The 14,697-nt window shown below is 43.6% G+C and overlaps 2 protein-coding genes and 1 pseudogene across 2 annotated transcripts in view; 2 read left to right on the forward strand and 1 right to left on the reverse strand.

The window, feature by feature from the left end:
• Positions 1–14,697, forward strand: part of RBM11 (RNA binding motif protein 11) — a 548,228-nt gene that overhangs the window by 466,795 nt on the left and 66,736 nt on the right. The window lies entirely within an intron of this gene.
• LOC135050145 (stomatin-like) overlaps positions 1–14,697 on the reverse strand; it is a 224,866-nt gene that overhangs the window by 106,039 nt on the left and 104,130 nt on the right. The window lies entirely within an intron of this gene.
• On the forward strand, positions 4,276–4,394 carry LOC135052003 (5S ribosomal RNA; annotated as a pseudogene).

Here is a 14,697-nt window from a genome sequence, read left to right on the forward strand (position 1 = left end):
TATATACTGGTGGTCACTGTGTCAGCAAACTGCACAACTGAAATGCACCACAGGTATAGAATGTAGATGGATAGTATACTTAATGACGACACAGAGGTAGGTACAGCAGTGGCCTACTGTACCGTAATGCTATATATTATATACTTGTGGTCACTGGTCAGCAAAACTCTGCACTGTACTCCTCCTATATAATATTATACTGGTGGTCCCCAGTCCCCACAATAAAGCAGCACACTGAGCACAGATATGGAGTGTTTTTCAGGCAGACAACGTATACTGGTGGTCACTGTCAGCAAAACACTGCACTGTACTCCTGCTATATAATACAGCTGCTCCTCAGCCCCCACAATTAAGCAGTGTGAGCACAGATATATGCAGCATACTGAGCACAGATATGGAGCGTTTTTTTCAGGCAGAGAACGGATAACTGATGGTCACTGATCAGCAAAACTCTGCACTGTACTCCTCCTATATAATACAGCTGCTCCCCAGCCCTCCCCACAATTAAGCAATAGTGCACAATCAAGTTCAACAATAACGGAGAGGACGCCAGCCACATCCTCTCCCTAACATTTCCAATGCACGAGTGAAAATGGCGGCGACGCGCGGCTGCTTATATAGAATCCGAATCTCGTGAGAATCCGACAGCGGGATGATGACGTTTGGGCGCGCTCGGGTTACCCGAGCCATACGGGAGAATCCGAGTATGCCTCGGACCCGTGTAAAATGGGTGAAGTTCGGGGGGGTTCGGTTTCCGAGGAACCGAACCCGCTCATCACTAATTTCAATGCACATTAGGGGTAATTCAGACCTGATAGCTCGCTAGCAGTTTTTTGCAGCGCTGTGATCAGATAGTCGCCGCTTATAGGGGAGTGTATTTTAGCTGTGCAAGTGTGCAATCGGGTGTAGTATGGTATGCCGGCGTTTGGGCTCCCGGCGACCAGCATACCGGCGCCGGGAGCCCGACCACCGGCATACCGACAGTGTGGCAAGCGCAAATGAGCCCCTTGCGGGCTCGCTGCGCTCGCCACGCTGTGGGCACGGTGGCATTCTCCCTCCAGGGGGGTCGTGGACCCCCACGAGGGAGAAAAAGTGTTGGTATGCCGGCTGTCGGGATTCCGGCGCCGGTATACTGTGTGCCGGGATCCCGACAGTCGGCATACTGAAGACCACACTGTGCAATCGCATGTGCAGCCGAGCAGTACAAAAAGATCTTTTGCAGTCTCTGAGTTGCCCAGAACTTACTCAGTCGCTGCGATCACTTCAGCCTGTCCGGGGCCGGAACTGATGTCAGACACCCGCCCTGCAAATGCTTGGACACGCCTGCGTTTTTCCAACCACTCCCAGAAAACGGTCAGTTGACACCCACAAACACCTTCTTCCTGTCAATCTCCTTGCGATCGGCTGTGCGAATGGATTCTTCGTAAAACCCATCGCACAGCAACGATCCGCTTTGTACCCAAGTGACGAGCCTGTGCATTGCAGTGCATATGCATGCGCAGTTCTGACCTGATTGCAGCGCTGCAAAAAACGCTAGCGAGCGATCAGGACCCCCATCGCCTTCCCAATATTTAACATGTTAAGACCACAAATTAATATTTCTTAACCCCTTCGTGCTGAGGATTTTCTTGCTCCTATGCCGAGACCATTTTTTCCATGTTTGCGCTCGTCACATTGCATCATCAATATCAGTCATTTCTGTATGGCGTAACCACAAAAATTATACCAGTTTCTTCATAAAACTTTTGCAAATAACATATAACCAAAATGGCCAAAAAAAGTGTTTAGTTTTTTCTTAAAAATTGCAAGAAAGTGAGTTATAGTATAAGGAAATCTGTATTTATTTCATACACACTACAAATAAAAACCACATATCCATAACTGCAAAAAGTATTTTTTTTAATTCTGTTCCATACAACCTTCATACCAAATACAGGTTCCACGGGGCAGCTACTGTGCTGCCCACCTGGCACTGCACCCTGGGAGGCGGTACCCTGAGTATACACAATAGTTGTACACATGCCTCTTACACAGGGGCATAAGTTGTCCCAGATGCCCGGAGGCAAGAAAAATATTGGTGCCCTGCCCACTTCTTATTGGATTGTTATAAAACCAGCTGACAAAGGGGGGGGGGGGGGCTGGTCATCATGGATCGGGACAAATATATCACAGAGGCAGAAAGACTGCTATCAGATGGAGAGTCTTACAAAAAACTAACAGGAGACCCGAAGGATGACTACATTGAAGAATTAAGGACACTTCTATTACATGGACTAAGAACAGAAATCATCACCAAAGAAGACTACCAATTCTTAATGAGATCAGACCCCACTACCCCCATCTTCTGTTTTTTACCAAAAATTCATAAAAGCTTGGACAACCCGCCCGGGAGACCGATTGTGGCAGGTATAGATTCACTTACCTCTAATCTATCCGAATATGCTGATGTCTTTTTAAACCATATGTAAAGGATTTCCCATCATACCTTAAAGATACCACGTCGGTATTGAGCCTTCTAAAAGATATTGAGTGGAAGGACTCATACACGTGGGTTACAATAGATGTTCAATCATTGTACACATGCATTGAGCATGAGAAGGGAGTGACAGCTTGTAAGGAATTTTTGGACAATGATAACACATTAACAACCATCCACAAAAAATGTATCTGTGACATCATGTATTTTATTCTTCATCATAACTATTTTAAATTCTTGGACCAGTTTTACTTGCAACAGTGCGGCACCGCAATGGGCACAATTTTTGCGCCCAGTTTTGCAAATCTTTTTATGGTTTGTTGGGAAAAGGTTTTTATATATGACCGCCATGATTTTAACAGCAATATTATTTTTATCGGAGGTACATAGATGATATTTTAATAATCTGGGATGGAGACAGTGAATATTTTAACCAATTTTTTAAACATATCAGCACCAATGAAATTAATCTTGCTTTTACATCCAACACAAGCAGGGAGCACATTGAGTTTTTAGAACTGATTCTTTCAGGAGAAAATGGGAGAATTACAACCAAGAATTTTGTTAAACAGGTGGATACCAACAGTTATCTCCACTAAAAGAGCAATCACCTCAAAAGTTGGAAGAACAATATCCCATTCTCCCAATTTAGTAGAATCAAAAGAAACTGCAGCATACCGGAGGACTGCCAATTACAACTGGAGATGTATAGAAGCAGATTCAAGCAAAAAGAATATCCTGACACCATTCTAGAAAAAGCCATCACTAGAACAAATGGAGTTGAAAGATCCAAGCTGTTAGAATACAAAACAAAAGAAAAAAACAAAAGATTCTACAGCGTTCATTACAACCTTCAACCGGCATGAAAAATCTATTCGAGATTCATTTAGGAACCATTGGAGAATATTGCTCATGGACCCTATTCTTAAAGATATCCTCCCTCCTCATCCGGAAATAGTATTTAAGAAATCGCGGAACCTCAAGAATATTTTAGCCCCAAGCATGCTGGCGTCCGACCAAGAAAAAGACCACACATGGCCTGAATGTGTGGGTTCATACAAATGCGGGCGATGCAACGTATGCAGGTATCTACACCCTAACAGGAAAACCTTTACAGATGTGGAAAAGAAGAAGGAGTATAAAATCAAAGATTAAATTAACTGCAATACCCAATCAGTTATATACCTCCTGGAATGTGATTGCGACAAACAGTACATCGGGAAGACGAAGAGACCCCTGAAGCTAAGGATACAAGAGCACGTGACAAACATCAGGAACAAAGTGGAGAGCCATGCTGTCTCCAAACATTTCATTTTAACACATAACTCCAACCCAGAGGCCTTGACATTCAAAGCTATTGAACTGGTAAAATTGGGAGATAGAGGAGGTGACCTTGCCAATAAACTGTCACGTCGCGAAATGTTTTGGATTTTCCAATTACAGACATTACAGCCAAAAGGATTTAATGACAGCTACGAAATTGCTCCCTTCTTATGAAATACGTTAGTACATTTATAGCCGTACCACACTTAACTCCTTCCTACTCCCCCCCCCTCCCAAATGAACCTGTTCCTTCCCCACCCCCGCTTCACCCCTACACATTAATCCCCCTCAGGTACCTATTCGTCCCCCCTTCGCCCACCCTCCAGCTCACAATTCACTATATACACATCTATACTACTTTTGAGCACTCTGGTAGTGATAAAAATTCACTCATAATTCAGTAAGCTTTGGAGTTAGTATAACTCATAATTCAATAAATTAAGCGTTTTGGAGTGACAACCAAGAAGGTACAGCGTCGTTACAGTCATATCATGCTGGAAATGCCCAAATATGTCCGATCTTGGAAGCTAAGCAGTGCTGGGCCTGATCAGTACCAGTGAGGGGGACCACCTGGGAAGATCAGGTACTGTATAGCACGATAACAAATAGCTGACTGAGAAAGGTGTATACTCCACATAATCACAAATATGGCACTGAACACTATAATATACCTACAAACAAAATTATCAGCACATGCACTTTATATATGCACTTTTAAGACATATGCACTTTATTCACCCTTATTCTTAAAATATGGTTCTAAATTAAAAGCATACACGTGCACTTATAGATATATGCACTATTATATATCAATAATTGTGCATACCATCGGTATATACTATCTCAATTATCCCCAAAATAATATTCTGAAAAATGTGTGTCTCATACAATTGTTTTTTCTTTTTTCTTTTTTTATGGGAACACTGCAATTAATATGCAAGAACGTCCTTTAAGATGGTCCCTCTAAAAGATGACACTGTGAATCTTAAGGACACCTAATATATGATATCCCGGCTAAAAAATATGAAGAATGTCCTCCATTAAGGTCCTCGAGAAAATGGCCCCAGCACTGTTTTATATATAAACATCACTAAGAAAATGGCCGCCGCATAGAACATACTGACACAGACTGTGATATGGATCTAGAGACTACACAGATGGGCGCATGCGCGGTCGAGCCGCCGGAAGTGGGGCGGAAGCCGGAACTAAACACGCATCGCATACCGGAAGTGGGGCGGATGTACCGCTCCGTTCACTACACTACTATTCCTGATGGATCCAGACTTTATACAATGCTCGTTTTTAGGTTCTGATAGTAGATACATGCTCCTGAAACGTTTATATACCTTTTAAAAGAACTTACAAGAAATGTGATCAATCAGCCAATCTGTAGACATGTAGTGATGTCATAATCATCCCTCACCAGTATTACTATAAATTGTCATTCAGTCCCACACCACCCTAACCCCATGATGAAGTCCATGTGACGAAACGCGTTGGAAGACCTGTACTTACCTCAGACTCAGATAAGGAAAATCTGTTTTACTTGATCTTACTGTAGTATTTCAAAATTAATTTTAAGTGCTTTTAGTTCAGCTGTGTTTGTATTGTTGTCCCTTTTTTTATATATATGTCCATTTTTATATATGTTTTTTATGTCTAATTTTTATGGTAATAAATAGTTTTATTGTAATATTGGCAATTTTATTTTATTAATTGACACCGTGGTCGCTACGCATCCCTCATCCCCCCTTTCTTTTATATATATATATATATATATATATATATATCTATATCGGAGTAATGAGAGGCGGCACTCGGAGACTTCAAACTGCAAAATACTGTGTATTGGAAGTGCTACATTAATGTTTCGGGGACCACCGATGATGAAGGGGACGGTGGTCCCCGAAACATTGATGTAGCACTTCCAATACACGGTATTTTGCTGTTTGTAGTCTCCGAGTGCCAACTCTCATTACTCCGATAATACAGAGGGGGTTTTGCCCTGGGGAGGGCACCGGAGCGAGACAATCCCGTTGTGGACGACTGGAGTGCCGGTGTAGATATATATATATATATATATAGATTGGGTGATGAAGACAGATGTCACTGGAATGGATACATGTAACAGCAGTAGCGGGGTTCTTGCTAAGAAAAATAGATGCTTTAGATGCCTTAATTGCATCATTTGTCGCTGTCTTACTGTTGGTGATGGTTTCTATCACCCATATAGTGGGAAGAAACATATATACCCCATGTTCCCACCCACCAAACAATCAATCAATCAATCAATCAATCAATCATTTAATCCAATTAACCCTTACTAAAAACAAATGATCACCAAGCACATACAAAAATAAACTGATCATCCATCCACACCAACCTGATCGCACCAGTATCCAAGGTATATGCAGCAAATATATATAATTTAATATAGTTATAAAAACTACACTGCACCGGGTCCCGATAGATGCGTGCGCTTCACCAAAGCCGCACTTCCAGTAATCTCCATACGTCATCGGAAGTCCGCGGACCAGAGGGGAAACACATGCACATTGGTTTTATTCCACACAGCTCACAGTGCAAACAACTGTGAGGTCATGTGAGCGCAGCCGCAGCCAGTCAGAAGTGGACCACACAGCAGTGCGTTCCAACTGCCTGTAGCTTGCGTTCCACTGCGGAAATATGATATTAAAAGCCAAAAGCCAAAATGCAACTTATGAAAAATAGAAAAATAAACATTGAAGCATGTCGTATAACTGTATTAGTAGCACTAGCTTACTGTCAATAAAAGAAACAAGTATATAAGTATATAACGACATACAATATACAAAGACATTAATGAAGACTGGAAAAGTCTCTAAATAGCCATAAGTACATCATCACAGAAGCATAAACGCCACTCAATAGGCGGAGACAGACCTAAAAATAAAAATGAAAATAAAAAAAATGAAAACATTTTGATAGCATAAATAGCCATACGCAAACTAAAAGACTTCACACCGATATCCAAAGCAGCAAACTAGTCCAAAAATATACTGTACTGTATGGCATCATTTAAACCACGTGGCCAAATAGTATCCAATCTGTAGATCCATGCTGCTTCACATTTTAGCAGCATTTTCCCACGGTCACCTCCTCTTTGTGGTGCTTAAATTCTGTCAATAATCATACTCTTGAGAGCTGAAATAGAGTGGCCTCCACAAAATGTCAGGCTACGGGTTTGTCTGAGCCACCCTGTGCCAGGGCTTGTCTAATCGAGGTCCGATGGTTCGCCATTCTTTCCTTAAAAGGCCGAATGGTCTTGCCAACATAAACAAGCGAACACGGGCAGGTAAGGGTATAGACAACAAAATCAGATAGGCACCCCACTCTGTGTCGTATCGGAATCTTCTTACCCGTGTGTGGGTGATGGAAAAATTGTCCTGTCGACATGCTCCGGCATGTGGTGCAATTGGGGCATCTATAGCAACCCAGTTTACCCAGTCTAAGCCAGGTATTAGACCCACTCATCAGCGATCTGTTAGGTTGCATTAGTAGATCTTTTAGATTTTTACCACGTCGGAAGCTAATAAGAGGCTTTTAAGGTAACTTCTTTTTGAAGACTGGATCGCTCCTAACAACAGGCCAAACTTTGTTAACTGCTCGTCTCACGAATGGACCCGCCGTATTGAAAGTGGTGCTTATTACAAACGGGCTTTCGTTGATCTTAGTTTTTCTTGTATTGCCACCCAAGAAAATATTTCTAGCTCTAAGCAGACAAGAGTCAATAATGCTTTTATCATATCTTCTACTGCGGAATCGATCTTTCACGTCCTCTACGTCAATGCCATTTTCTCATCAGAGTTGTTACGAAAAACGCGTAAGAATTGAGAAATCGGTAAACTCTGTTTTAAAACTTTAGGATAATGGCTATCAAATGATAAAAGGGTATTTCGGTCTGTCTCCTTCTAAAGAGTTTGTAGCCATATCCATGCTCAGAGGCAAAAACGGTCACATCCAAGAAGTTAATAGCATGATGATCATAATTCAAAGTAAATCTTACCGGTGAATCAAGTCTATTGGTGGATTGCCTTTATGTGTTCTCTGTAAAGCCTTCTTGACTGTATTAAGGCCATCCAGGTGTGGAATAATTGTGTACAAAGACACAACATCTAGCGTCACTAGTATACTGTCTGGTAGATAAATGGTGTTCCGGATCAGTGCCAGAAAATCGTTGGTATCTTGTAAATAACTCATGGTTCCCTTGACACTGGTCTGTAAAAATGTATCAACATACTTGGCAATTGGGGAATAAAGTGAACCCCGAGCTGAAATGATTGGACGCCCAGGGGGCTTATCAAGCATCTTATGAATCTTCGGTAGAAGATATAATAATGGACAAATAGGAAACACAGTATGTAAGTAATTAGCAGTCTCCAAATCAATCCAGCCATTGTATAATGCCAAGTCAAGAGTCGAATCCAAACGATTTTTGAAGGCACCAACCAGACCACCAGTCAACAATTTATAGGTCTGACAATCACTTAATTGTCTAAATACTTCATTATTGTAGTCAACAGTATTGAGCAGCACAGCAGCTCCACCCGTGTCGGCCATCCAAATTGTAATGGCAGCATTATCTCTCAGGTCCTTCAAGGCTTTCCTTTCTTGCAGTTGCGGGCTAAGATTGTGTCTTACACTCTTCTGTTTCCTGATACTCTCATGCATATCATTACCCAACATCCTAGTAAAGGTTTTAATGCCAGGATTATAAGACAGTGGATCATAAGTGCTTTTCTTTTTTAACACTTTATTAAAGTTGTCAGTGTGAGGGGTATTGTCAAATTTTTCATCCAACCTGACTTTACGACCCACCCTATATCTATCCACTGACCAGCTAAATTCATCAAAATTGGCAGTGGGGATAAAGGACAATCCTCTTAAAAGTAAGGATTTTTCAGACATTGTTTGCTGGTAAGAGGAGAGATTAATTACTGTGTCTTCTGATTTTTGGGTGTTTTTTCTTTTCCTTTCAATTTGCCCCGCTGCGGGTGGGGCCGTCTCCGTTTAAAGGAGTTTCACTCACTTTAGATCTAGTGTTAACCTGCTGTATGGGGGGTTTATGTGCAATTTGGGTATCGGAAATATTCCTATCCAAAGATGACATGCTATCTAGCTGAACATTATGTTCCCTATAGCGACCAAATCTCTGTCTAAAACCTGAGCTGTTATCATTACCAGTTAACCAGCGATACACACCTATAAGGATCGTCTTTGAATTTACGTGTTGACTTACCCACATAGGTAAGTCCACACGGGCAGACAATTTAGTACACTGTGTGAGTCGTTTCGCATGTTAGATGATATCTAATGTGAAATTTGGTGCCTAGGTGTGTGGGTGATAGAACGTGTCCCCCGTGATCAAATAGTTACATGTCACACATGTGCATTTACAACATCCTGGTTTTTGAGGGAACTGAAAACTGGTAACATGAGTCTTAGAAAGACTGGAAACATCTGATTTGACCAGAAGGTCACGTCAATTCCTAGATCTTCTATATCAAGGCATAAATTCTGTCTGTTCTAATGGTAAATTATGGTCAAATTTAATCAGATGCCAGTGTTTTTTTGCTACTTGATTGATTTTATCTGATGAAGTATTGTAAGTATTCACCCAAGGCAAACTAGTGTTTTTCACTGTTTTCTCTTTTTGATGTAAAAGAGATTCCCTGTCCATTTTAAGGATTTTTTGTTTAGTGCCCAGCATATTTTTACAACTATATCCTCTCTGTGCAAAACGTTCTATAAGGTTATCTGTCTGAGATGCTGCTACCAAGGGATCACTATTAATTCTCGCAATTCTAAGCATCTGAGAATACGGAAGACCGGCTTTGAGGCTTCTAGGGTGACAGCTATTCCAATGTAAATAAGAATTACGGTCTGTGTGGTATGGAAGGTAGATAGTAACTAGGTCAAAAGTGTCTAGGTCGACCACTATTGGTCGACAGGGTCTCTAGGTCGACAGGGTCTTTGGGTCGACATGCTCTAGGTCGACAGGTCAAAAGGTCAACACGAGGTTTTTATGTTTTTTTGGTGTCATTTTCTTTGTAGAGTGACCGGGAACCCCAATTAGTGCTCTGTGTCCCCTCGCATGGCTCGTTTCGCTTGCCATGCTTCGGGCAAGGTGCCTCGCTCCGCTACCGCTGCGCTTGGCACAGGTTACTGTTCCCAATTGTAGTCCACATGGATCGTTAAGTATGAAAAGGTTCAAAAAAAGAAAAAAATCGTGAAAAACTCATGCCGACCTTTTGACCTGTCGACCTAGAACATGTCGACCTAGAGACCCTGTTGACCTAGAACCCCTGTCGACCTAATTACTGTCGACCAATAGTGGTCGACCTAGTGTTGACCTAGTTACTGTCGACCTAGAGACCGGATCCCATCCTTTGTATAAACAGTAGTTGTAATCTGAGAGTCTTTAATTAATATCCTAACATCCAGGAAGTCTATTGTGTGTAAGTCCATCTTGAAGGTTAATTTCACCAGGCTATTGGATCTATTATGTTTCTCAATGGTAGACTTCAGCAGTTCCTTAGGCCCTTTCCAGAACAGAAGCAGATCACCAATGAACCGGGAATAGATTATTATGTGTGTAGCGATGTCGAAATCCTTAAAGAATAAATATTCCTCTACTTGGAGCATATATAGATTCGCGTAGGTAGGTGCCACTACCGATCCCATGGCACAACCCCACTCCTGTAGGTAATATTTGTTGTTGAACAGGAAGAAATTCTTCGTCAGAATAAGTTCTAGTAAATGTATCAAAATGTCCACCTGGATATCCCCATAAGTGCTCTCTCTTTGCAGTACGGTTTTAACTGCTAATCCATCCTGGTATAGTATAACCGTATAATAGGCTAGTAACATCAGCTGTCACTAGCCAGATTTCCTCGGTGAGAGTGCCAACATTCTTCAGTTTATTCAGTAGCATAGTTGTGTCCAAAAAGCTGCGTGGATGTGTTTGGACAAATGGCTGTAATATTGAGTTCAGTAAAACTGAAGTGTCGACTGAAATAACAAACCCCTAGCTGATATTATGGGTCTACCTGGGGGGGGGGGTCAGTTAATCCCTTATGAATTTTGGGCACGGTGTACAAGAGAGGAACTAAAGGATATTCTGGTAGTGATACATCTAGCATTTTTTCTGGTGTGTCCTGATGACGGGGGGGGGGGGGGGGGGGAGTACCCCAAAGCGTTGCAAATAAAAGCACCTTTTTCCACTTGAATGGAGTTCAAGGGTGTCACCTTGCTGTGCGTATATATATATATATATATATATATATATTTCTCATAGTATATCACATATATTTACTAGAATATGGCACTGCACTCACAGAGGGAGAAAGGGAGCGTACCTTTTATATAGGCACATACAGAACACAGACACCTCGTTCCTAATCTCCTCCTGGTGCCCCTTCTACTCCTCCTCCCCTGCACTAGTGAAAGAAGGCTTCTGCTCTCCCCGCAGAGTGCCAGCCACAAGAGGGAGTCCGAGTTGAGCGCTGTAGCTGTAACGGTTGTTCTTATCATTAAAGCGCCTCGAACGTCCCCCATCCCCTGCCCCCCCCCCCCCCCCCTCTGCAGCAGCAGCAGAAGCTCCTCTCCCAACTTTCACAACCACTGCTCTTGCGCACAAATGTGCCATTCCTTCCTGGAGGTAAGTGCTGGAGGAACCGTGTCACAGTCTGCGGCCAGCGTGCTTACAGTGCATCTGGAAAGTATTCACAGCACTTCACTTTTTCCACATTTTGTTATGCTATAGCCTTTTTCCAAAATGAAATAAATTATTTTTCCCCCTCAAAATTCTACACACAAGGGTAGTTGATTGCTAGCTGCATTTGTTCACAGCGGAGCGATCAGGCTAAAAAACATCAGTTCTGCGCATGTGTATGCGGCGCAATGCGCACGCGCGTTGTATGGGCACAACGAATGATGTCGTTTTGCACAGGGGCTAGCGAAGCTTTTCAGTTGCACTGGTATCCGCAGAGTGATTGACATGAAGTGGGCGTTTCTGGGTGGCAACTGACTGTTTTCAGGGAGTGTTCGAAAAAACACAGGCGTGCCAGGAAAAACGCAGGCGTGGTTGGGCGAACGTTGGGCGGGTTTGTGACGTCAAAACTGAACAGTCTGAAGTGATCGCAAGCGCTGAGTAGGTTTTGAGCTACTCTGAAACTGCACAAAAAAACTTTGTAGCCGATCTGCGATCCATTCGTTCGCACTTCTGCTAAGCTAAGATACACTCCCAGTGGGCGGCGGCATAGCGTTTGCACGGCTGCTAAAAACTGCTAGCGAGCGATCAACTCGGAATGACCACCAATACCCCATAATGACAACTTGAAAAAAGTTTTTTAAATAGACTTTTGCAAATTTATTAAAAATTAAAAAAAAACAGAAATCACATGTACATAAGTATTTACAGACTTTGGGGGTCATTCCGAGTTGTTCGCTCGCAAGCGGATTTTAGCAGATTTGCTCATGCTAAGCCGCCGCCTACTGGGAGTGAATCTTAGCATCTTAAAATTGCGAACAAAGTATTCGCAATATTGCGATTACACACCTCGTAGCAGTTTCTGAGTAGCTCCAGACTTACTCGGCATCTGCGATCATTTCAGTGCTTGTCGTTCCTGGTTTGACGTCACAAACACACCCAGCGTTCGCCCAGACACTCCCCCGTTTCTCCGGCCACTCCTGCGTTTTTTCTGGAAACGGTAGCGTTTTTTCCCACACGCCCATAAAACGGCCTGTTTCCGCCCAGTAACACCCATTTCCTGTCAATTACATTACGATCGCCAGAACGATGAAAGTGCCGTGAGTAAAATTCCTAAGTACATAGCAAATTTACTTGGCGCAGTCGCAGTGCGGACATTGCGCATGCGCATTAAGCGGAAAATCGCTGCGATGCGAAGATTTTTACCGAGCGAACAACTCGGAATGACCCCCTTTGCTCAATACTTTGTTGATGCACCTTTGACAGCAATTACAGCCTCAAATCTTTTTGAATATGATGCCACAAGCTTGGCACACATATCTTTGGAACCATCGCTCCAGTCTGGGGTCAAGAGAGCTCTGGAGCAGGTTTTCATCCAGGATATCTCTGTCTGTACATCGCTGCATTCATCTTTCCTTCTATCCTGACTAGTCTCCCAGTTCCTGCCACTGAAAAAGATCCCCACCATGCTTCACTATAGGCAGGGCTGTTTCTAGACAATTTGGCTCCCAGTGCGAGATTTTAAAATGCGTCTCCCCCCCCCCCTCCCCCATTGACATAACAAAAAATGCAATTCCCCCCCCCCCCCCCCCTCCCCATAGATATAAAAAGAAAAAGGCATGCACGCGCTCCCGGCAAAGGGGAGTGGCCTCGATAAAATGGGCGTGGTCTCTGTAAAATGGGATGACCTCATCTGAAAAGACTGCCTTACACCCCAGTTTTTGACCTTGCACCAACAGATCATGGCAAGCACAGGAAAAAATTTTTTATATATATATATATATATATATATATATATATAATGCCATACACCGCAATGCCCTTGATACATTAAATCCCCATTACGGTAGGCAATAGTCCCCATTTTACACATTACGGCAGGCAAGAGTCCCCATTTTCCACAATACGGCAGGCAAGAGTCCCCATTTTCCACAATACGGCAGGCAAGAGTCCCCATTTTCCACAATACGGCAGGCAAGAGTCCCCATTTTACACATTATGGCAGACAAGTGTACCCATTTTACACGTTACGGCAGGCAAGTGTCCCCATTTTCCACAACATGGCAGGCAAGTGTCCCCATTTTACACAATATGGCAGGCAAGTGTCCCCATTTTACACAATACGGCAGGTGTCCCCATTTTCCATATTACGGCAGGCAAGAGTCCCCATTTTACACATTACGGCAGGCAAGAGTCCCCATTTTCCACAATACGGCAGTCAAGTGTCCCCATTTTCCACAATACGGCAGGCAAGAGTCCCCATTTTCCACATTACGGTAGTCAAGTGTCCCCATTTTCCACATTACGGCAGTCAAGTGTCCCATTTTCCACATTACGGCAGGCAAGTGTCCCCATTTTACACATTATGGCAGACAAGTGTCCCCATTTTACACGTTACGGCAGGCAAGTGTCCCCATTTTACACATTACGGCAGACAAGTGTCCCATTTTCCACATTACGGCAGGCAAGAGCCCCCATTTTTCACATGATGGCAGGCAAGTGTCCCCATTTTACACGATGGCAGGCAAGTGTCCCCATTTTACACATGATGGCAGGCAAGTGTCCCCATTTTACACGATGGCAGGCAAGAGTCCCCATTTTACACATGGTGGCAGGGGGGGAGAGAGAGGGAGAGGCTGACTTACGTTTGAATCGGTTCTTCCCGCTCTTCGGCAGCCTCTCCCTTGTCTGCGCGGCGCTTGGCTCCCCCTCCTGAGTCCTCACCTCCTCCCTCCTCCCGAGTACCCAGCTCTGGGGGCGGAGTTTCGCGTAATGACGCGGGTGCGTTGTGACGTCACGACGCACCGACGTCATTCCGCGAAACTCTGCCCCCCGAGCTGGGTACTCGGGAGGAGGGAGGAGGGGGAATCACAGACCACAAGAAGTGCCGCAGCGGGCGCCCCGTGCGGTTGCACGGCTTGCCCGCCGCAAGAAACGGCACTGACTGTAGGGATGGTATTTGCCTGGTGATGAGCGGTGCCTGGTTTCCTCCAAACATGACGCCTGGCGATCACGCCGAAGAGTTCAATCTTTGTCTCATCAGACCAGAGAATTTTGTTTCTCATGGCTTGAGAGTCCTTCAGGTGCATTTTGGCAAACTCCAGGCGGGCTGCCATGTACTTTTTGCTAAGGAGTGGCTTCCGTCTGG

Source organism: Pseudophryne corroboree, chromosome 2 (genome assembly GCF_028390025.1).
Source record: "Pseudophryne corroboree isolate aPseCor3 chromosome 2, aPseCor3.hap2, whole genome shotgun sequence".
NCBI lineage: Eukaryota > Metazoa > Chordata > Amphibia > Anura > Myobatrachidae > Pseudophryne > Pseudophryne corroboree.